The sequence below is a fragment of the Hyperolius riggenbachi genome, unplaced genomic scaffold, assembly GCF_040937935.1.
Source record: "Hyperolius riggenbachi isolate aHypRig1 unplaced genomic scaffold, aHypRig1.pri scaffold_142, whole genome shotgun sequence".
In the NCBI taxonomy this organism is placed as follows: Eukaryota; Metazoa; Chordata; class Amphibia; order Anura; family Hyperoliidae; genus Hyperolius; species Hyperolius riggenbachi.
Genome location: NW_027152356.1, coordinates 451,490 through 475,728, shown reverse-complemented (window position 1 = coordinate 475,728; position 24,239 = coordinate 451,490). Strand labels below are relative to the sequence as shown.

General features: G+C 43.0%; 1 pseudogene; it reads left to right on the top strand.

Moving 5' to 3' along the window:
* Positions 1 to 24,239, top strand: part of LOC137543655 (guanylate-binding protein 3-like) — a 59,912-nt pseudogene that overhangs the window by 10,192 nt on the left and 25,481 nt on the right.

Sequence of the window (24,239 nt, the reverse complement as noted above, 5' to 3'; positions counted from 1 at the left end):
CAGATTCCCCCCTGTATATAGCTAGTATATAGTCACATTCCCCCCCCCCCCCTGTATATAACTAGTATATATAGCCAGATCCCCCCATATATAGCAAGATCAACCCTGTATATCGCTAGTATATATAGTCAGATTCCCCCCTGTATATAGCTAGTATACAGTCAGATTCCCCCCTGTATATAGCTAGTATACAGTCAGATTCCCCCCTGTATATAGCTAGTATATAGTCAGATTCCCCCTGTATATAGCTAGTATACAGTCAGATTCCCCACTGTATATAGCTAGTATACAGTCAGATTTCCCCCTGTATATAGCTAGTATATAGTCAGATTCCCCCCTGTATATAGCTAGTATATATAGCCAGATTCCCCCTTTATAAAGCAAAATCAACCCTGTATATAGTTATTAGCTAGTATATATCGTCAGATTCCCTCCTGCATATAGCCAGTATATAGTCAGATTCCCCTCTGTATATAGCTAGTATATAGTCAGACCCCCCCCCCCCCCTGTATATGGCTAGTATATAGTCAGATCCCCCCCTGTAAATAACTAGTATATATAGCCAGATCTCCCCTGTATATAGCAAGAGCAACCCTGTATATAGGTAGTATATATAGTCAGATTCCCCCTTTATAAAGCAAAATCAACCCTGTATATAGTTATTAGCTAGTATATATCGTCAGATTCCCTCCTGCATATAGCCAGTATATAGTCAGATTCCCCTCTGTATATAGCTAGTATATAGTCAGACCCCCCCCCCCCCCTGTATATGGCTAGTATATAGTCAGATCCCCCCTGTAAATAACTAGTATATATAGCCAGATCTCCCCTGTATATAGCAAGAGCAACCCTGTATATAGGTAGTATATATAGTCAGATTCCCCCCTGTATATAGCTAGTATATACTCAGATCCCCCTTCCCCTCCCCCCGTATATAGCTAGTATATAGTCCGATCCCCCCTGTAAATAACTAGTATATATAGCCAGATCCCCCCTGTATATAGCAAAATCAACCCTGTATATAGCTAGTATATATAGTCAGATTCCCCCCTGTATATAGCTAGTATATAGTCAGATCCCCCCCCGTATAAAGCTAGTATATAGTCAGATCCCCCCTGTATATAGCTAGTATACAGTCAGATTCCCCCCTGTATATAGCTAGTATATAGTCAGATTCCCCCCTGTATATAGCTAGTATATATAGCCAGATCCCCCCCCCCCGTATATAGCTAGTACTGTATATATAGCCAGATCCCCCTGTATAAAGCAAGATCATCTCTGTATATAGCTAGTATATATAGTCAGATTCCCCCCTTTATATAGCTAGTATATAGTCAGATTCTCCCCTGTATGTCACTCAGATCCCCCCCCCCCACTGTATATAGCTAGTATATAGTCTGAACCGCCCCCCCCCCCCTGTATATAGCTATTATATATAGCCAGATCCCTCCTGTGTATAGCAATTTCAACCCTGTATATAGCTAATATATATATATAGTCAGCTTCCCCACTGTATATAGCTAGTATATAGTCAGATTCTCCCCCCCCTGTATAAAGCTAGTATATATAGCCAGATCCCTCTGTATATAGCAAGATCAGCCCTGTATATAGCTAGTATATATAGTCAGATTCCCCCCTGTATATTCAAGAATAAAAGGACATAATGGTGTCTCACAAATTGGTGAATATACCCAATGCAATACAGGGTGGGGCCAACCTGAACATTAGTAGTGCATAATTATGGAAATAAAGGTTATAAGGCCACCATAATTCATACCAATATACAAAATCCATTTATTACAACATGATATAAAGCAAGGCACAATCCCCTAAATAAGACCCTCAATTAGATAAAGAAACCCTCCCCACATTAAAAACCGAGGAACAATGCGGAGCATAAATCATGCATGAGTGGTATAGTGCTAGCAAGCTAAGTGGTAATTAGTCATGGATCCAGGCCTATATGACTATAAATACACACACTTTCGCCCGCGCATACATACACCTTCCAATCTGCCACAATGTCTCAATTATCAGGCCCCCCCCCTCTTCCTTTTCCTTCCTTTTGCTTATTCCTAAGGATAGAAAGATCCATATGCAATTGACAAATCCCACTTGAAACCATCAAAGGATTTTCCGGATAGCTTGTCGCGTCATAACATTACGCATAATGCATTAACAGATATGGATGGATCTCACCCGTGAAGAGGTCCCTTCTGTATGCCGCCAATCACCGCTCACTCCTCAAGAGTGTCACCATAGATTTGGGGCCATGCGCATGGTGGTCCCAGTGTCCCTTCGGGTTGCCGGTATAATGATACAATTCCGTATTGTTCACAACACGCCGCGCCAGGCGCGCCGATACTGCGGATGAATAGCGGGTAGACTTAGTGCGGCCTCAGGAGATGACGTCTCTAAGCACGTAGCCACTCTGCCGGGTAGAGCTCCGCCCACCTAGATTCCCCCCTGTATATAGCTAGTATATAGTCAGATTCTCCCCTGTATGTCACTCAGATCCCCCCCCCGTATATAGCTAGTATATAGTCTGAACTGCCCCCCCTGTATATGGCTAGTATATATAGTCAGATTCCCCCCTGTATATAGCTAGTATATAGTCAGATTCTCCCCTGTATATAACTAGTATATAGTCATATTCCCCCCCCCCGTATAAAGGTAGTATATAGTCAGATCCCCCCCCCCTGTATATAGCTAGTATATAGTCTGAACCGCCCCCCCTGTATATCGCTATTATATATAGCCAGATACCCCCTGTATATAGCAATTTCAACCCTGTATATAGCTAATATATATACAGTCAGCTTCCCCACTGTATATAGCTAGTATATAGTCAGATCCCCCCCCCCCCTGTATAAAGCTAGTATATATAGCCAGATCCCTCTGTATATAGCAAGATCAGCCCTGTATATAGCTAGTATATATAGTCAGATTCCCCCCTGTATATAGCTAGTATATAGTCAGATTCCCCCCCCTGTATATAGCTAGTAAATAGTTAGATCCCCCTCCCATATATAGCTAGTATATATCGGTTGAAGAGATCAGCAGCACCACGTGGATGTATTCAAGCTCTTTATTGCATAAAGATAGCGCCCAGGGACAGCGACAGACGCTGTTTCGGAGACAAGCTCCTTTCTCAAGCTGTATAGGCTCACTCAAAAGAGATAGCAAACATAAAGGCATTTATATACAGTTTCAATAGGGTCACATGGACCAATCAGATAACATCACAATACAAAAAAGCATAAGTATCCAATCACAGGGCAAAGCATAATGAGAGGACCTGATGGGAAACAGATATGTAAATCAGCAGCCGTTATCACAGCATGATTTGAAAAGTGCCATAGCCCCAATGGCCAATCAGCACTTACCAAGTCAGGAGGACCTGATGGGAAACCACAGCTATGCTTTTTTGTATTGTGATGTTATCTGATTGGTCCATGTGACCCTATTGAAACTGTATATAAATGCCTTTATGTTTGCTATCTCTTTTGAGTGAGCCTATACAGCTTGAGAAAGGAGCTTGTCTCCGAAACAGCGTCTGTCGCTGTCCCTGGGCGCTATCTTTATGCAATAAAGAGCTTGAATACATCCACGTGGTGCTGCTGATCTCTTCAACCGATGTCTTAGGAGCTGCTGGACCACAGCGCCATATCAGCCTAGCACACGGATACCCTCACCAGGGTGCCTATCGACTGTGGTGCAATATAGCTAGTATATAGTCAGATCCCCCCTGTATATAGCCAGTATATATAGCCAGATCCCCCCTGTATATAGCAAGATCATCCCTGTATATAGCTAGCAGGGCCGGTTTAAGCAACAATGGGGCCCCAGGGCAAAATAAACCTGGGGGGCCCCCCCTCAACAGATACCCCGAAGCAAAAATCTGCATTAAAGGATACCACAACTGACATGTGGCATAATGAGATAGACATGGGTATGTACAGTGCCTAGCACACAAATAACTATGCTGTGTTCCTTTTTTTCTTTCTCTGCCTGAAAGAGGTAAATATCAGGTATGTAAATGGCTGACTCAGTCCTGACTCAGACAGGAAGTGACTACAGTGTGACCCTCACTGATAAGAATTTCCCCCTTTTTTATCTCTTTCTTGCTCTCAGAAGCCATTTTCTTCTAGGAAAGTGTATTATAGTTGGAATTTCTTATCAGTGAAGGTCACACTGTAGTCACTTCCTGTCTGAGTCAGGACTGAGTCAGCCACTTACATACCTGATATTTACCTCTTTCAGGCAGAGAAAGAAAAAAAGGAACACAGCATAGTTATTTGTGTGCTAGGCACTGTACATACCCATGTCTATCTCATTATGCCACATGTCAGTTGTGGTATCCTTTAAGGGACCTTTTTTGCAGCTGGTATAGTCAGGGTGTGAAGCCCCAATCGGTCGGAGCTCCACATTCTGGCTACCCCAGCCTGCATGGGGGACAAGGGGTTAAAAAGTTTCAGGAGGGGGGACCCCACATAATTTAAAAAAAAAATTCCCACACTCTAAACATAAAAAAAAAATTGGGAAAATAGGAAAAAAATGCCAGGGATCTTCATACAGCCATATTGCGGCTGTATAGCGATCCCTGGCCAAAGCGCTGCGGCTGCGTATGGACCCCCTGGAAACCCCATCAGGAAATGTATTGCTCTTTCTTTTGATACATGTAAAATTACACTACCGTTAGGTACTAAAAGTGACATTTACCGCATTTAAAAGTATACTTTTTTTCCTTCTAAACTTTAAAATCGATTTTCTCAAAAACTATAAGGTCTTTTTGAAAAATTGTTTTTTCCTCTTATTCCCAATGATCTCCTTAACATATCCTGCAAATTCAGGGTTTCTAGCATTTAAGGTGGATTTGCTATTAACCATTACAATTGGCTAGTTTTTAAATGTGTATTTTTTTTTCGATTTTCTCAAAAACTATAAGGTCAATTTGATTTTTTTTTTTACTCTTGTAGCCAGTGGGGGCCCATACAAGCTCTGGGGCCCTGGGGCAGCTGCCTCCTTTGCCTCTATGGTGGCACCGGCCCTGATAGCTAGTGTATATAGTCAGATTCCCCCATGTATATAGCTAGTATATAGTCAGATTCCCCCCTGTATATAGCTAGTAAATAGTTAGATCCTCCCCCGTATATATATCTAGTATATAGTCAGATCTCCCCTGTATATAGCTAGTATATATAGCCAGATCCCCCCTGTATATAGGTAGTATTAGAATCAGAATCAGAATCATTTATTTCGCCAAGTACAGCAGAGCTATACTCGGAATTATCTGTGGTACACATGGCATGGGCATAGTATAGGAAGACAAGACGCACAACACAAACAGTTGGAATAACAGTAATTACAGTAATGGTATAGGTCTGACCCTCATTTGTGACAGACCCCGGTTGTCAGTTAGTGTTCTTCCTGCTGTGCAGGAACAGTCCAATAATAATAATAATAATAATGATGATGATGGTGGCCCCCCATACTGCCCTGGGCAGCGAGAGCCAAGGCAGCAGCGGCGAGAACTGTCTGAAAGGCCCCGCTAGGGCACGCCAGAAGGCGGGCCTGATGGGGAGGTTGGAGTTCAGCAGCCGAACCGCTTGGGGGAAGAAGGTGTTCTTCCGTCTGGTGGTTTTGCATGGTATAGTCCTGTAGCGGCGACCCAATGGGAGAAGTTTGAAGTAGCGTCTGTCTGGCTGGGAGGGGTCAGGGGAGATCACAGTAGTATAATAGTATATATAGCCAGATCCCCCCTGTATATAGCAAGATCATCCCTGTATATAGCTAGTATATATAGTCAGATTCCCCCCTGTATATAGCTAGTATACAGTCAGATCCCCCCCCCTGTATATAGCTAGTATATATAGCCGAATCCCCCCCCCCCCCTGTATATAGCTAGTACTGTATATATAGCCAGATCCCCTTGTATAAAGCAAGATCATCCCTGTATATGGCTAGTATATATAGTCAGATTCCCCCCTGTATATAGCTAGTATATAGTCAGATTCTCCCCTGTATATAACTAGTATATAGTCATATCCCCCACCCCCCGTATAAAGGTAGTATATAGTCAGACCCCCCCCCCTGTATATAGCTAGTATATAGTCTGATCCGCCCCCCCCTTATATAGCTATTATATATAGCCAGATCCCCCCTGTATATAGCAATTTCAACCCTGTATATAGCTAATATTTATATAGTCAGCTTCCCCACTGTATATAGCTAGTATATAGTCAGATTCCCCCCCCCCCCCTGTATAAAGCTAGTATATATAGCCAGATCCCTCTGTATATAGCAAGATCAACCCTGTATATAGCTAGTATATATAGTCAGATTCCCCCCTGTATATAGCTAGTATATAGTCAGATTCCCCCCCTGTATATAGCTAGTAAATAGTTAGATCCCCCCCCCCCGTATATAGCTAGTATATAGTCAGATTCCCCCCTGTATATAGCTAGTAAATAGTTAGATCCCCCCCCCGTATATAGCTAGTATATAGTCAGATCCCCCCTGTATATAGCTAGTATATATAGCCAGATCCCCCCTGTATATAGCAAGATCATCCCTGTATATAGCTAGTGTATATAGTCAGATTCCCCCCTGTATATAGCTAGTATATAGTCAGATTCCCCCCTGTATATAGCTAGTAAATAGTTAGATCCCTCCCGTATATAGCTAGTATATAGTCAGATCTCCCCTGTATATAGCTAGTATATATAGCCAGATCCCCCCTGTATATAGGTAGTATTAGAATCAGAATCAGAATCATTTATTTCGCCAAGTACAGCAGAGCTATACTCGGAATTATCTGTAGTACACATGGCATGGGCATAGTATAGGAAGACAAGACGCACAACACAAACAGTTGGAATAACAGTAATTACAGTAAATGTATAGGTCTGACCCTCATTTGTGACAGACCCCGGTTGTCAGTTAGTGTTCTTCCTGCTGTGCAGGAACAGTCCAATAATAATAATAATAATAATGATGATGATGGTGGCCCCCCATACTGCCCTGGGCAGCGAGAGCCAAGGCAGCAGCGGCGAGAACTGTCTGAAAGGCCCCGCTAGGGCACGCCAGAAGGCGGGCCTGACGGGGAGGTTAGAGTTCAGCAGCCGAACCGCTTGGGGGAAGAAGGTGTTCTTCCGTCTGGTGGTTTTGCATGGTATAGTCCTGTAGCGGCGACCCAATGGGAGAAGTTTGAAGTAGCGTCTGTTTGGCTGGGAGGGGTCAGGGGAGATCACAGTAGTATAATAGTATATATAGCCAGATCCCCCCTGTATATAGCAAGATCATCCCTGTATATAGCTAGTATATATAGTCAGATTCCCCCCTGTATATAACTAGTATAAAGTCAGATCCCCCCCCTGTATATAGCTAGTATATAGTCAGATCCCCCCCCCCCCTTTATATAGCTAGTATATAGTCAGATCCTCCCTGTATATAGCTACTATATATAGCCGAATCCCCCCCCCCCCCCTGTATATAGCTGGTATATAGTCAGAATCGCCCCCTGTATATAGCTAGTATATAGTCAGATTCCCCCCGTATATAGCTAATATATATATATATATATATATATATATATATATATATATATATATATATATAGCCAGATCCCCCCTGTATATAGCAATTTCATCCCTGTATATAGCTAATATATATAGTCAGATTGCCCACTGTATATAGCTAGTATATAGTCAGATTCCCCCCTGTATATAACTAGTATACATAGCCAGATCCCCCTGTATATAGCACGATCAACCCTGTATATAGCTAGTATATATAGTCAGATTCCCCCCTGTATAGAGCTAGTATATAGTCAGATTCCCCCCTACCCCGTATATAGCTAGTATATAGTCAGATCCCCCCCTGTATATAGCTAGTATATAGTCAGATCCCCCCCTGTATATAGCTAGTATATATAGCCAGATCCCCCCCTGTATATAGCTAGTATATATAGCCAGATCCCCCCTGTATATAGCAAGATCATCCCTGTATATAGCTAATATATATATGGTCAGATTCCCCCCTGTATATAGCTAGTATATAGTCAGATCCCTCCCCCCCTGTATATAGCTAGTATATATAGCCAGATCCCCCCTGTATACAGCAAGATCATCCCTGTATATAGCTAGTATATAGTCAGATTCCCCCTGTATATAGCTAGTATATAGTCAGATTCCCCCCTGTATATAACTAGTATATATCCCCCCCCCCTCGTATATAGCTAGTATATAGTCAGATCCCCCCCCAGTATATAACTAGTATATATAGGCAGATCCCCCCCCCCCTGTATATAGCAAGATCATCCCTGTATAGAGCTAATATATATAGTCAGATTCCCCACTGTATATAGCTAGTATAGTCAGACCCACCCCCCCCATATACAGTTAGTATATAGGCAAAAGAACAAAGTGCTCGGAACTGCCCCCCAACACTCCCGATCTCTCTGTCTGCCCGAGTGCCCCCCGCCGCCACTGCCACTCAATCGCCGTGCAGAGCTGTGGGATGGGTATCGTAGTACTACTCACCATTGTGGTATCAATAATTTGTATATTCACATAGAAATTAAACAAATTTGATTGACTGTTTGCGCCTTCGCCCCCCTTTCCAGAATTTGAACGCCCAGTTACCCAGTGACTGACTATGCCATGTTTGAGTCGTCTGCAATTAACAGTATAAAAATGGCAGCAGTTTAAATATTACCCTTAAACATCAACATTTCCCATTTCCCTGAATATTAATCTCAGTCACCCAGTGACCAACTGTGCAACATTTGAGAACCCTGCCATTAACAGTGTAAGAATGGCTGCAGTTTATATTTTAGCCCCTGATGAGTTGCTAAGGCAACAAAACGTTGGGCGGAGCCAAGGAGTGACGCTTCTACATGTGTATTGTTGGCCAGATGCGGCTGGAGAAGCGCATGTTGCTGATTTTTATGATTTTTATGGTCTATCATTTTTGTGCTAGTGACAGAGGCCTGCACAGGAGAGTAACTGTCTTTATATCTTGTGACAGGCTTATGGATGAGTGCTTGTGCCCATAGCTTCTCTTATCAATTGGTATGAGCAACTGTTGAAACGAGCAGACTGCTTAGGCAGTTTTTACTTTACTATTAGCTGTGCCTTAAAGGGACAGCATACATGTACTGTTTGATACAGTGGATCTTTTTAGAAATACATTTTTTTATACGCTTTTACGCGATGTGGAGCATATTTTTTACTAACAGCTATAAGAAAACCGGGACCAAAGAGTGCCAGTGAGGCTGCGAGGTGGCCAATACCTCGTACGCTTATACGGGCCCGGAAGGCCGCACCATCTGGTGAGTCAGTCTATGCCTTAAAGGGAACCAGAGGCCCCAGGAAAAAGATTCTATACATACCTGGGGCTTCCTGCACCCCCATACACACGGATGGCTCCCACGCTGCAGTCCTTTGCTGCCTGGATCCGCCGGTACCGGGTCCCGTCATGGCCGCCAGTCGGCCGGCAGACGCGGCCCATTGTTCGCATCACATGGGGCTCCCTCCATATACATACGCATGAGGCTGCCTACTGCGCAGCCGCATGCGTACGGGTATGGAGGGAGCCCCTGTGATGCGGACAATTGGCCGTGTCCGCCGGAAGTGACGGGACCCGGTACCGCCGATCCAGGAAGCGGAGGATGGCGGCGTGCGAGCGATCCAGGCTTCTTATGGGGCTGGAAGAAGCCCCAGGTATGTATAAAAACGTTTTCCTTTTTTTTTTTTTTTTCTTTCCTCTCTAGTTCCCTTTAAGGGGGGGAACCCCATATGCTTATGTTGGTGAAGTGCGACCACTGTATGAACTTTATCTGAGCACCTACCTGTAATAACGAGAGACTTTTTATGAGTGAAGACACACACTAAGGAGTAGCACTCCATCAGCTTAAGCCTGGATAAGGACAATCTGATGTATAACCGTTTATTCTAATTGTTTATCATAATTTGAGCTTTCTGGGATTGTCGCTTGATTGCAGTATTGGGTGTTTTGTATTTGATTTAAGGTTATATTTTCCCAGTGAAATTTTTTTTGTCTGCACCCACTTTTTGTAACCTTGACACCCAGTCACTCAATAACCAAGTTTGTGAGCTTTCAGGTTCCTGGCATCAAAAATGTGTGGATGGAAGCAGTTTATGCACCAAAGAAATCTGATTGGCTGTTTCTGGCTCTAACGCCTTTAGTGAATTTTAACCCCAGTCACCCAATGACTGACTGTAGCAAGTTTGACGGCATTGTAGTACGACATGTAGCATCGTTTGACGGAACTGAGGCTTGTAACGGAGCTCACCGCGGCTGAACGGCAGACCGCGGGTGGACGGCGTGGGACTCAGACGTGTTTATGGGGCGGACGGAAGCCCCGGGTAGATATCAGAGCTGTAGTTAAGTTTGTCTCTGTGTCTCTTTAAGTTTGTTTTATGTTTCTTTTTCACTCTTTATGACACATACCTGTGTCCACAAGACTTTGGCTGAGTACATTGACCAATGCACACCACTAATTGTCCTACAGTGGAGCACACAATCTGAATCTAAATGTTGTATCTCCTTATTAGAATGTAACAGATTTACAGAGGAAATCACTCAGTTAATTAAAGTGAAATCAAAGAACAATAAAGATGAGAAGGGAGAATTTAGCCGACATTTCCCCATGTTTATTTGGGCTGTAAGAGATTTCCACCTGAAGCTGGAGATTGACGGAAAGCCAGTGTCAGAGGATGAGTATATGGAAAGTGCTTTGATGCTCAAAACATGTATGTATTATGGAATAACCATTATTTCAGTGATTGTACTGTAGTCATGATGCATGGGTATTTTCTCGTAAGTTGTTTCACTGTATCTTCTTCATGAAGTCATTATCCCTTGGCATGTGATATCAGGAGAGCTATTGGCCACAATTCACTAAGCTCATCTTCTTTCTTTAACCTCCTTGCCGGTCTAATTCTCCCCGGCAAGGAGGCAGCGCAGCACTTTTTTTTTTTTTTTTAAATCATGTAGCGAGCCCAGGGCTCGCTACATGATAGCCGCCGAGCGGCGGCATCCCCCCACCCACTCCGATCGCCTTCGGCGATCAGAGTAAGCAGGAAATCCCGTTCAGAACGGGATTTCCTGCAGGGCTTCCCCGGTCGCCATGGCGACAGGGCGGGATGACGTCACCAACGTCATGGACGTCGGGACGTCATAGGGAATCCCGATCCACCCCTCAGCGCTGCCTGGCACTGATTGGCCAGGCTGCGCAGGGGTCTGGGGCGGGGGGGCGACTCGGTGCGGTGGGTAGCGGCGAATCGGCGGAGAGCGGCGGCGATCGCGTACTACACGCAGCTAGCAAAGTGCTAGCTGCGTGTAGGAAAAAAAATTATGCAAATCGGCCCAGCGGGGCCTGAGAAATCCTCCTGCACAGGTTACCCCGAGCTGAGCTCGGGATAACCAGCAAGGAGGTTAATAACGATTCTGTGCTGTTTTTACTGATATCACTATGGTGATAAGGCATTTAGTATTACTATTCACTAAGTATTTTACCACAAGCAAACTTTAACCTAAGGATTATGCCCTTAAGGTAAGGAGTGATTCTAAAGTTAAGGTTTTAATCCTTAAAATAATGACAGAATTCTAAACTTAAAGAGAACCTGAGGTGGGTTTGAAAAAATCCTATTAGGACACAGAGGCTTGTTTTGCATACAACGCACAGCCTCTGTGTCTGTACAGTGTCCCCCGGCTCCCCCCCTGCGCTCTGCTGTCCCCCATAAAAAAAATTCATGCTAGAGACATGCAGCTTGTCGCTAGCTGACTGTTTACCTGAATGCTGTCTGTCACCACCGCTCCCCCGCCTCCTCTATATCGCGGCTCCCTGCTTGCGTCTCTTCCCTCCCCGCCTCTGTAAGCTTCCTCTAATTGCGTGTGCAGTCGCAGTGCTATTCGTCTAGTTAGACAAATAATTAGCAGGTCACTGGCGGTGATGAACGGAGGGGGCTTCAGTGACGGCGTGGGACTTGATAGCTGCAGGGGGCTGGTAGAAGCCCCAAGTAAGTGACACTTTTTTTTTTAAGGGCCACAGAACCCCTTTAAGGTCAATTGTTTAGGGAAACCTATTAAATGATCTGAATGTTTTCGGATGTGGGAAGAAACCAGAGGGCTCAGAGAAAAATCATGCTAACATGGAGAACACACAAACTCCATACATATAGTGCCCAGGCCAAATGTACTTACCCAAATCAGTACTGAAATTATTGCCCCAGGGTTTACTATCCCAGAACCTTTCAGAACACATTGCTCTAAGTGTTCTTTTATCTGCTATGTGCTGCTGTTTTACTATATGAGTAATTAGGCCAAAATCCATGGAAAACTCTTTTTTGAGAACACACTTATGAGGCTTGGTTCACACTGGCATGGATGGAAAACTGATTTGTGTAAAAACTGAATGGATCAGTTTTTAAAGGCATCAGTTTTCCATCTACGATGCTTTCATTAGCAAAGACCTGTTCGAATGGACCAATGTGAACAAGTCTATAGGTTAACACTGTATCCACTGCCATCCGTTGGGATCTGTTCCATTCTGCTAACGGTCCATTTTTTTTTGTGCCAGTGTGGCCCAGGCCTGAAACTGTAAATACCAGTTTACCAAATAACGAAAAAACAAAATCACGGTGAATATTATTTCTGCATTTTTTATTTTATTTACAAAGCCGCAAATACAAAGAAAGAAGAGAAGTTCAATAAACTCAGGGAAAGTCTCCGGATGTATTTTGGATGCCGAAAATGTTTTGTGTTTGGTTTTCCATCATCTGATACAGAAGATCTTAAAAGACTGGAAGACATACCTGAGAACAACCTCAATGTCCAGTTTACATATCAGTGTAAAAAGTTCTGTAACTACATTTTCAATAAGGCTGAGGAGAAGAGAGTACAAGATACGGTCACAGTCACTGGACAGAGTAAGTAAACCCTATGTATCAATAGTATTAATCATCTAAATAAATGTGTATATAGAAGCTCAAAGGCTTCTCAGATTTTTTTTGTTTCATCCAAGGATAGAAAAACTTTCTGTTTTAAGAAAGTAAACTTTTATTCCCCATAGCATTTTAGTAAGAGGGCTTTTTGGACCATTGTAGCCCCTCACACACTCCAATGAGTTCTGGTTCACCATGAGCTAGCTGGTTAGTCTGTATCTCTGGGTGTTTCAAGTCCTACTCCATAGAGCCACATTAATCCATGCCATGCACTGATGAGGATCAAACAGTCCGTATGCATGTTGGAATATCATGGCTCTGTACAAATAACAAGCTGACACATCACTGCATTCCAGCGGATCTGGAGGTGTATTTAGCTTCAAGGTACAACAATGGTTAATTTACATATATTCAGCAATGATGCACTGGGAGACATATCGGAGCTCACTCCAACCTGACTTATCACAAATACTTTCTGTTTTAAGAAAGCAAACTTTCCATAGCATTTTAGTAAGGAGGCTTTTTGGACCATTGTAGCCCCTTACACACTCCAATGAGTTCTGGTTCACCATGAGCTTGCTGGTTGGTCTGTATCCAAGGATAGGAAACCTAAAATGAGAATATGGAGGTTTAAAGGGATACTGTAGGGGGTTGGGGGAAAATGAGTTGAACTTCCCCGGGGCTTCTAATGGTCCCCCGCAGACATCCTGTGCCCGCACAGCCACTCACCAATGCTCCGGCCCCGCCTCCAGTTCACTTCTGGAATTTCAGACTTCAAAGTCTGAAAACCACTGCGCCTACGTTGCCGTGTCCTCGATCCCGCTGATGTCACCAGGAGCGTACTGCGCAGCCCCAGTATGGTCTGTGTCTGCGCAGTACGCTCCTGGTGACATCACCAGGAGCGAGGACATGGCAACGCAGGCGCAGTGGTTTTCAGACTTTAAAGTCTGAAATTCCAGGAGTGAACCGGAGGTGGGGCAGAGCATCGGTGAGTGGCTGCGCGGGCACAGGATGCCTGCGGGGGACCATTAGAAGCCCCGGGTAAGTTCAACTCATTTTCCCCCGACCCCCCTACAGTATCCCTTTAAATTTATGATTTCCATGTAAAGAATTACTGGCTGTTATACGAATGTTTTGGATTCAGTCATGTCTGAGCAACTAAATCTGCATCACATATACCCAGATGAGTTACAGCTAGTGTTGGTGTTCAAATTTGTGTTGTCCTTATACTCAACCTGAAAATGTTTGTTTGAATTCGTACCTATCCAACAAAAAAAAAGATGATTGAAAGTCAATGGCAATAACTTTTGCAGTTAATAGCAAAGCCACATAGGTGCTACTGTATAATCAACAAATTTGCTGCGTATGTTAACCACTTAAGGACCACAGCCTCCCCCCCCCCCCCTCCTCCCCCAGTGACCAGGCTATTTATTACAATTCAGTGCTCTGCAGCTTTAATAGCTCACTGCAGAACCATACAACTTAGCACACAAATGGATCCCCCCCCCCTTTTCTGCCCACTAACAGAGCTTTCTGTTGCTGGGCTGTGATTGTTGCTGCAGAAAGTGTTATCTTTTTGCATTAAATAATTGATTGATTTATTTTTTTATTACCCCCCCCCCCCCCCCCCCCGAGATACAATCAGCAGGATTATCTCTCATAGACATCAGCCTATGAGAGCGATCCTTTGATTTTCCCTTCTAGGGGACAGGCGAGTGCCAGAGCTGTCTCCAGTACAGTGCTGCATTAGATCGCAGCACTGTACAAAGAACAGAAACGGCCATTTCTATATTTTTTTTCAATCTGTTAGCAGCGATAACCACTGGCAGACTAATGACTGAGCTCAGCTCCATCACTCAAGTGGGGATGCATGCGCATCAGCAGGCGCGATCCCCGCTAATCTCCGCCCACCGCTCTTGACGCCTTTTGGCCTTAGGCGGTCCTGGGACTGCCACCTTCCCAACACCTATCAGCGTTAGGCGGTCAGGAGGGGGTTAAGAAGAACAGTGGGCATAAGGAAAAAATGTTTCAAAAAGACCTTGTATTTTTTGAGAAAATGTATTTAAAAATTCAAAGAAAACATGTTTTTTTGGCATATGCTGTTGTACACTTTAATATATACTACTTCCAGTACTGTATATACATTTTAAGAAAAAGGAAAGCTTGGGGTCCCTCTCCCAAGCCTCTTTAACCCCTTGACACCCATGCAGGCTGGTATAACCAGAAAGCAGAGCTCGGACTGCTTGGGGCTCCACACCCTGAGCTATACCAGAGGTGGCAAAAGATAAGAAGGAGGAGGAAGATGGGTTGTATATAAGTTAAAGGAGTGTTCAAGTGCTTGCACACACACACAAATATACACATACTTCCATAAACACATACTTTCCAGTACATGCATACACACAATATCCATGGTTACAAAGACACACTCAAGTTATTGTTCCAGATGACTTAGTTAAAATTTACAGTTGGACTTAATAGTATTAGCAGGATTAAATATAAATATTTTTGATATTGTCTGAGTAATTGAAGTGACCGTAGGCTATAAGAACACTTCTATCTGATGAAGCAGTACATTTCCCATTTCTGCAGGACTGGGTGAATTGGTAACATTTTATGTAGATGCCATAAATTCTTCTAAGTTTGCCTGTATGGAGGATGCAGTGCTTTCTTTGTCTGAGAAGGAGAACATAGCAGCCACCGACGAAGCTGTCCAGCACTACAAGGACAAGATGAAGATGGTGAAGTTACCCACTGAAACATTGGAGAACTTCTTGAATCTGAGCAAGCAGTATGAGGATGAAGCCCAAAAAATATTCCTGAAGAGATCTTTCAAGGACAAAGATTCGCAGTTCCTTAAAACATTTGTGGTGAGCAGTGGTGTAACTATAATTCATGGGGTTCCCCAGCAAAACTTTCATGGGGCCCTCCAAATGTACACACCTCTGCCCTGTCCTCCCCTTGGTGCCTTTCACAGCTTTGGGGCCCATCTCACAAGGGTCATAAAACAAGTATGTCCATCATGTTCTTCACACCCACGTAAGTGTAACCACATAAACACCTGATCTGAGGGATGGGCCCCTGTATAGGAGGAAGGGGAGGTTAGTAATTGCCTTCCTCCCAACAGCTTTAGGCCCCCTTGTGATCGCAAATGCTGACCCCCTCTAGTTATGGTCTTGGCAGTGAGGTTTGAACTATACAAATAATCAGTGTAAAATGTCTGTGGACTTCTTTTGAAGTGTAAGTCAGAATAAATATGAAAAATATGTAGAAACATGAATCCTGATACTCTAAGTGTACCAAATAAAATCAATCAGATTCAGAAAGCAGGATAAACTGCAAATTAGGGTCATTATGGTGTTAGTACATACAGTATAGTTCAATAAATGTAAAGAACAGTTTCTCACATAAACTTGATCTATTATTGCCCTTACTGATCACTACGCAATCATTAGGGCAATCTTGTGGTTTATGAGTGCTGTATATGCTACTCATCTGTAGCAAAGCAGTGTATACTGTCAACTAAGAGGGGGTGCCAGAAAATGGGGTAGTACAGGAGTGAGTAGCACTCAAGGATGGGAAAATAAAGCACAATGGGCTCATTCGGTGCTTTTAATTGTGTAATCTGCTATGGTAGATCACTAAAAAACATTGAGTCCATCTAGACATCAGCTAAATTCTCGACTGGGATGGCCACAAATGACCATCTCAACCAAAAGATTGCCTAGGGTATATAATGCTTATGTATGACATATACAAACTCTTTCCTGCTGTGTACAATTGAAAAAAAGGTATAATATAAAAGCCTTAATGTCACACAGAATATATAAAGGAGCAATGGCATAGTCACAAAATCAAATGTCTTTATAATACAAGCCTGATGTTCATTTCGTGAGGCAGCAATCACTTCTTCAGAGGCAACACATAAAGGCAAATTGAATAACAATAATGTGTCAATACATACTATAATTAGAGATGTCGCTAACCTCCGATTTTAGGTTCGCGAACCTCCGCGAAAGGTTCGGTTCGCGAAAAAGTTTGCAAACCGCAATAGACTTCAATGGGGAGGCGAACTTTGAAAATTTAAAAAAATTCTACCGGCTGGAAAAATGATAGAAAACATGTTTAAAGACCTCTAATACCTGGAGGCACACCTGATTGAGTGAAATACACATCACTGTTGGAGGACCCGCCCTCCCTCCCTCCAAGCAAGGTCCTGATACCATTTGACTCAGTTGTCTGCCTACACTAATTAGTTATGGGACAGCTGCTACACACTCTGCTAGGGAGATTTTAATTAGCCTCTTGTGGGTCCCCTCCTCCCTCCTCCCACCTCCTCTCACCATCTTCCAAGGCCATGCCTGGCTACATATCCGTAAGCAGTGGCTGCATGGTGTAATGGTTAGGGGCTCTGCCTCTGACACAGGAGACCAGAGTTCAAATCTCAGCTCTGTCTATTCAGTAAGCCAGCACCTATTCAGTAGAAGACCTTAGGCAAGTCTTCCTAACACTGCTACTGCCTATAGAGCATGCCCTAGTGGCTGCAGATCTGGTGCTTTGAGTCCGCCAGGAGAAAAGTGTGATATACAGTAAATGTTATTTGTCTTGTCTACTTTTTCTCTTGCATTGAGCATAATTGGTAAATTTTAGGCCAGCTTCAGTAACTACTGTTGTGGTACAGTGGTTAGGGTGCTTGCCCTAACCACACAGTGAGACCCCGGTTCAAATCCCAGCCAATGTGAGTTGGCTTTTATGCTACAAATCCTTAAAGGGAACTTAAATGGAGAAGGATATGGATTTTTCCTTTTAAAATAATACCAGTTGCCTGAATCGCCTGCTGATCCTGTGTGTCTAATACTTTTAGCCACAGCCCCTGAACAAGCATGCAGATCAGGTGCTCTGACTGAAGTCAGACTGGATTAGCTGTATGCTTGTTTCAGGGTGTGATTCAGTCACTATTGCAGTCACAAAGATCAGCTGGACTGCCAGGCAACTGGTATTGTTTACAGGAAACATCCATATCATTCTCAGTTAAGGTTCCCTTTAAGCAACCTAATGCTTCTATTGCATTGAGCATAAATGGTAAATTTTAGGCCAGCTTCAGTTACTACTGTAGTGGTACAGTGGTTAGGGTGACTTGCCCACCACACAGTGAGATCTGGGTTAGATTCCAAGCCATGGTTTTTGAAATAGTATATTTCCCTGGCAGATGAGACCCTCTTCCCTCTGGTAGGAGGGAGGTGGGAGGAGGGGACCCACAAGAGGCTAATTAAAATCTCCCTAGCAGAGTGTGTAGCAGCTGTCCCATATCTAATTAGTGTAGGCAGACAACTGAGTCAAATGGTATAAGGACCTTGCTTGCAGGAGGGAGGGTGGGCGGGCCTCCAGCAGTGAGAGAAGTGTGCTTGGCAATAATGTGTCTGCTGACAATGATATGGAGGGTCAAAGTTTTGCTCCATAGAGCATTATGGGGCGAATCGAACTTCCGCAAAAGTTCGCCTGATGCAGGCGAACGCGAACCCCCAAAGTTTGCCTGGAACCATTCGCAGGCGAACCGTTCGCGACATCTCTAACTATAATGCAGGAAAAGGATACCTAGAATGCCTGAGGATGCACGTCCCCAAGCAGTGGATCTAGCAGCAGAAAGGCAATCTGAAGCACCATACACACGCTCAGTAAAAGTCTTTTAAATGCTCAGACAACCAAAAAAAGTTGTTTGCTATTGTTCAAATAACTGATAAGACACAGCTCAAGTCAATCCAACCTCCTGACTGCCTAACGCTGATGTGCGTGCATTTCCTCTTGAACGACAGAGTTCTGCTCCATCATCACTCTCCCAGTGGCGATCGCTGCTAGGAGGCTGTTAGACGGGGAAACCGCTGCCTATTTACATTGTATAGTGCTGCGATCTACGTCAGTGCTGTACTGGGGACAGCCGGCTGTCCCCTGGGCAGGCACAAGAGCGATCGGCTCTCGTAGACTGATGCCTATGACAGCTGATCGCTGTCATTGGCTGGCAGGGGGAGAGAGGGAGGGAAAAATAAATAAATAGCAACATTTTATTAAAATAAATACACAAACAAATGGGTGGGCAGAAAAGGAGGGGGGGTCATTTGTGTGCACGGATGTGTGGCTCTGCAGGAAGCCATTAAAGGTGCAGAGCCCTGATTTGATAAAAAAAAGCCTGGTCACTAGGGGGGTAAAACATGTGGTTAACTGCTAAAATTGGCACAACATTACACAAAAATTACAAATGGATTACACAATATCAGTTGAATGTCCAAATTCTAATTACGTATGGACGTAATTGTGAAACTTTATGCAAAATTTTGCATCATCGTAATTAGCAGATTACTATCATCACTAGCAACGAATGTTAAAGCAAAAGCACTCCCTAGGTAATTATACTTTGTTAAAGCCCTCCTTTCATTTTACCCGTAGAACAAGTAGTGTTGAGCCGCAATTTTAGAAATTTCGTGTTTTCTTAATTATGTTCCGCTACGGCACGAATTCATAATTTCGTAATTGCCCTAAAAACTGTAATTCAGGATTCCGTAATCAAAATTTTGGTTTCGTAATTTTGTGTTTTGGCGCAAATTCGTGTTTAACGCAAAATTTAGAAGCCCGTCACTGATTATCCCTTCACACTGCATGGATGCCATTAAGCTTCAGTATACCTTGAAGCAACTCCTGCTTGTTCTTGCCTGTCATGTGACGTACATTGGGAGCTGTAGAGAGATATGCAGCAGAGCACACAGATACAGTGAGGTAGAGAGAAAACCTGACTGTATTTCAGTGGGTAACATACTTCTGCAATCAGTAGAGTAACTAAGGAGTTTGGGGCCAATGGTGGGCAGAAATTTTGCATATGTGAAATTTTGCATCGAAATTCGCAATTACGCATCGTAATCGTAATGTGAAATTTCAAAGAAAATCGTAATAAATTTCATACGTAATAGTAATATTTAATAATTTTGCATAATTTTTGTGTTATTTTGCGCAATTTTATGCTGACTTTAATGGTTAATAGCAAAGCCCCCATACATGCTATTGCTACCAAACTTTCTACACATGTTAAGGAGAATAGTGAGTACAAGTGTACAAGTGGGTTCAAAAAAGGAATTTTCCAAAATGACGTTTTGAGAAAATTAACTTTAAAAATGCAAAGAAAAATGTTTTTTAAAGTGAGCTTAAAAACCATTTTTTCTTTGCATTTTTAAAATCGATTTTATCAAAAACTACAAGGTCATCTTGGAAAATTCTTTTTTTGACTTGCTCCTTAACATGTAGCAATTTTGGTGTCAATGGCAAGTATGGGGCTTTGCTATTCACTGTCAAAGTCGGCACAAAATTATACAAAAATTTTTGCAAAATTTTATGCGAAATTACGAATGACTATGCAAAATTAATTAAAGTTACAAATCGTAATTAGGTATAGGCGTAATTGCGAATATTTATGCAACATTTTGCATAATCGTAATTTGCTGATTGCGATAATCACTGCTTGGGGCCCCAGTGCGAGTTTTACATGGGGCCCCAAATGCACTTGTTAAAACTTTTACTGATATTGACTGACAATTAGAATATTGACCTCCAGAATCTGAAGCTTAACACGACTCTGATTATTTACTTACAGTGTATGGCCAGTGTATGGCATAAGGCAAATCCACAGAGCCTCTGCCCAGGATAATTCATTGGTTGACTGACTTACTGTACTAGATATTAAGTTAGTCTGAAGAAGGTCTTGTGAAACATTGGGCTCAATTCACTAAGATCATGCTGGAGATAATAAAGGCAAGAGAAAACTTACCTCCACACAGTGAGAGAGTTATCTCTTCATTCCTTAAATTACCTCCTCTGTAGTGAAGTTACCTCCTCTGTAGTTATTTTCACATGCAGTTAATTAACAGCCTGTCTAATTCTGTAGTTATTTTAAGGATTGAAGAGTTAACTTAAAGACAGAAGAGTTAACTTTAGGTTTGCCTGAGGTAACATGTTTCCTGAATACTACATGCCTCATCACCATGGTGACAACTCTAGAAACGTTATTAAAGACAAGAGATAAGCTTAGTGAATTGAGGCCATTATGTGTTACAACATAAATATAAAGCTTTTCTTTCCTACCAGGAAAATATAAGTCATCAGAAAGCAGAGTTTTCCTCTATGAATGAGCAGAAGTCTCAGGAAGCGTGTCAAGCTTGTATTAATGACCTTTCTGAAGGCTTTGAAAAACAAATAAAGGAGGGAGGATACCTCCACCCGGGTGGACATGCAAAGTTTAAGCAAGAACTGAAGAACATAGAAGAAAAATTCAAGGAGAAATGTGGCAAGCAAGTAAAGGTCAGAAATTTGAGATTTTATTTTCAAATGTAAGACGCTCAACATTTAGTGCAGTGTGCGTGGGGGGTCAGGGACTGACAGGGTACCGGTGAGGGTGCTTTTCATGTCAGAGGGTTGGGTGGATGGTATCTGTCACATGGCTTCTCAGAGCACACTGAGGGAGTGGGGAGTATGGGAAGTGTTAAATACTTGAAGGGTTATAAATAATTCATTATGCCAGCTCGGTGGGTACTTCTTTTTCTCGTTGTCCTAAGACAGTGTTTCTCAACATTTGATTGCTGGTATGTACCCCTTTTAAAACCCTGTACTCACCAAGTACCCTCTAGCATAGCAAATATTATCACAAATACCCCTTGACAAATATATATTTAATTGTTGTTATACATGATAACTGGTTATAAACAATTTCCAAGCATTTACTATTGCTTCTAATCAGCTAAAAAAACGAACTTGGTGTTGTTTAAATAAAACTCTAAATTTCTTATTCTTGGTTAAGTATATCAAGCCCAAGTACCCCCTGAGACCATCAGAAGTACCCTCTAGGGTACGGGTACCACATGTTTAGAACCTAGGTCCTAAGAGATGGTATTGTCAAGCACCCGTCTCCAGCTGTAACAAATCTGTTAGGATACAACAAAAGCTGCTCTGTTCGGTTGTGTTCCCAACAACCAAGCTGTCACTTGCCATCCTCTAGAAAGCGGCAAAGGGGAGGGTGGGTGGGAAAAATTTGCTGTATTCTATATGAATCCAGAAGGAAGAAGCTTTCCAGTTCGAACAGTGTTATAGTGCCCTGGTCAGTGGCCAGCACACTCCACCTTAGCGTCACACCTGGGTCGCTACCCTATCGTTCTGGTCAGTCCAGCTCTGGGCCCAGCCGGTCACGCCCCCCTTCACCTAGCTCTGCTCTGCTCTTGGGTTACTGGAAGTGAGTGAGACTGTGGACCTGGAGTGCAGTCCATAAACAGTTGATCTCCCTTGACAGAGTGAGAGGATGTAGGATGAGATGATATGCTTTATGTTGGCTTTCTAGGAGATCACTGTGAGCCCCTTGTTTACAGGTACAGGTATATTGCAAGGTCAGGGGAAGGAATCGTACAACATTTTTTCAAATTGAATTAAGTCCTGGAGGTAACACTGTAACTAAAGGGGAGTTTCTTTATTATTTTAATTATTTAAATAGCGCCTTCATCTTCTGCAGCGCGGTACAGAGTATATTGCTACTTATCTGTCCCTCAGAGGGGCTCACAATCTAATCCCTACCATAGTCATGTCATATGTTTATGTACAGTGGCTTGCAAAAGTATTCGGCCCCCTTGAAGTTTTTCACATGTTGTCACATTACTGCCACAAATGTGAATTCCACGTGAAAGACCAATACAAAGTGGTGTACATGTGAGAAGTGGAACGAAAATCATACATGATTCCAAACATTTTTTACAAATAAATAATTGCAAAGAGGGGTGTGCGTAATTATTCAGCCCCCTGAGTAAATACTTTGTAGAACTACCTTTTGCTGCAATTACAGCTGCCAGTCTTTTAGGGTATGTCTCTACCAGCTTTGCACATCGAGAGACTGAAATCCTTGCCCATCTTCTTTGTTCGTTCTTTGCAAAACAGCTCCAGCTATGTCAGATTAGATGGACAGTGTTTGTGAACAGCAGTTTTCAGATCTTGCCACAGATTCTCGATTGGATTTAGATCTGGACTTTGACTGGGCCCTTCTAACACATGGATATGTTTTATTTTAAACCATTCCATTGTTGCCCTGGCTTTATGTTTAGGGTCGTTGTCCTGCTGGAAGGTGAACCTCCGCCCCAGTTTCAAGTCTTTTGCAGACTCCAAAAGGTTTTTTTCCAAGATTCCCCAGTATATGGCTGCATCCATCTGCCTATCAACTCTGACCAGCTTCCCTGTCCCAGCTGTACACAAATAATAGTTGTCCTATGGACAGAGTCTCCCACCTGAGCTGTAGATCTCTGAAGCTCATCCAGAGTCACCATGGGCCTCTTGACTGCATTTCTGATCAGCGCTCTCCTTGTTCGGCCTGTAAATTTTGGTGGACGGACTTGTATTGGTAGGATTACAGTTGTGCCATACTCCTTCCATTTCTGAACGATCGCTTGAACAGTGCTCCGTGGGATTTTCAAGGCTTTGGAAACCTTTTTGTAGCCTAAGCCTGCTTTAAATTTCTCAATAACTTTATTCCTGACCTGTCTGGTGTGTTCTTTGGACTTAATGGTGTTGTTGCTTCCAATATTCTTTTAGACAGCCTCTAAGGCTGTCACAGAGCAGCTGTATTTGTACTGACATTAGTTTGCACACAGGTGCACTCTATTTAGTCATTAGCACTCATCAGGCAATGTCTATGGGCAACTGACTGCACTCAGACCAAAGGGGGCTAAATAATTTTGCACACCCCACTTTGCAGTTATTTATTTGTAAAAAATGTTTGGAATCATGTATGATTTTCATTCCACTTCTCAAGTGTACACCACTTTATATTGGTCTTTCATGTGGAATTCCAATAAAATTGATTCATGTTTGTGGCAGTAAAATGTGGAAAACTTCAAAGGGGCCAAAAACTTTTGCAAGCCACTGTATGTATTGTAGTCTAGACCAAGTTTAGGGGGAGGACAATGAATTTATCTGTATGTTTTTGGGATGTTGGAGGAAACCGGAGTGTCCGGAGCAAACCCACACAGACACGAGGAGGACATACAAACTCCTTGCAGGTGTTGACCTGGCTGGAATTATAACCAGGGACCCAGCGCTGCAAGGCAAGAGCACCGTGCTGCCCCCCTCTTAATGTTAACTCTTAATTTGCTCATTTTAAAGCTATAGAACAGGGGTCCCCAAACTTTTTCTGTCAAGGGTCGGGTCAACATTCTTCAAACTGCTGGGGGGCTGGAACATACATAAAATGATGTT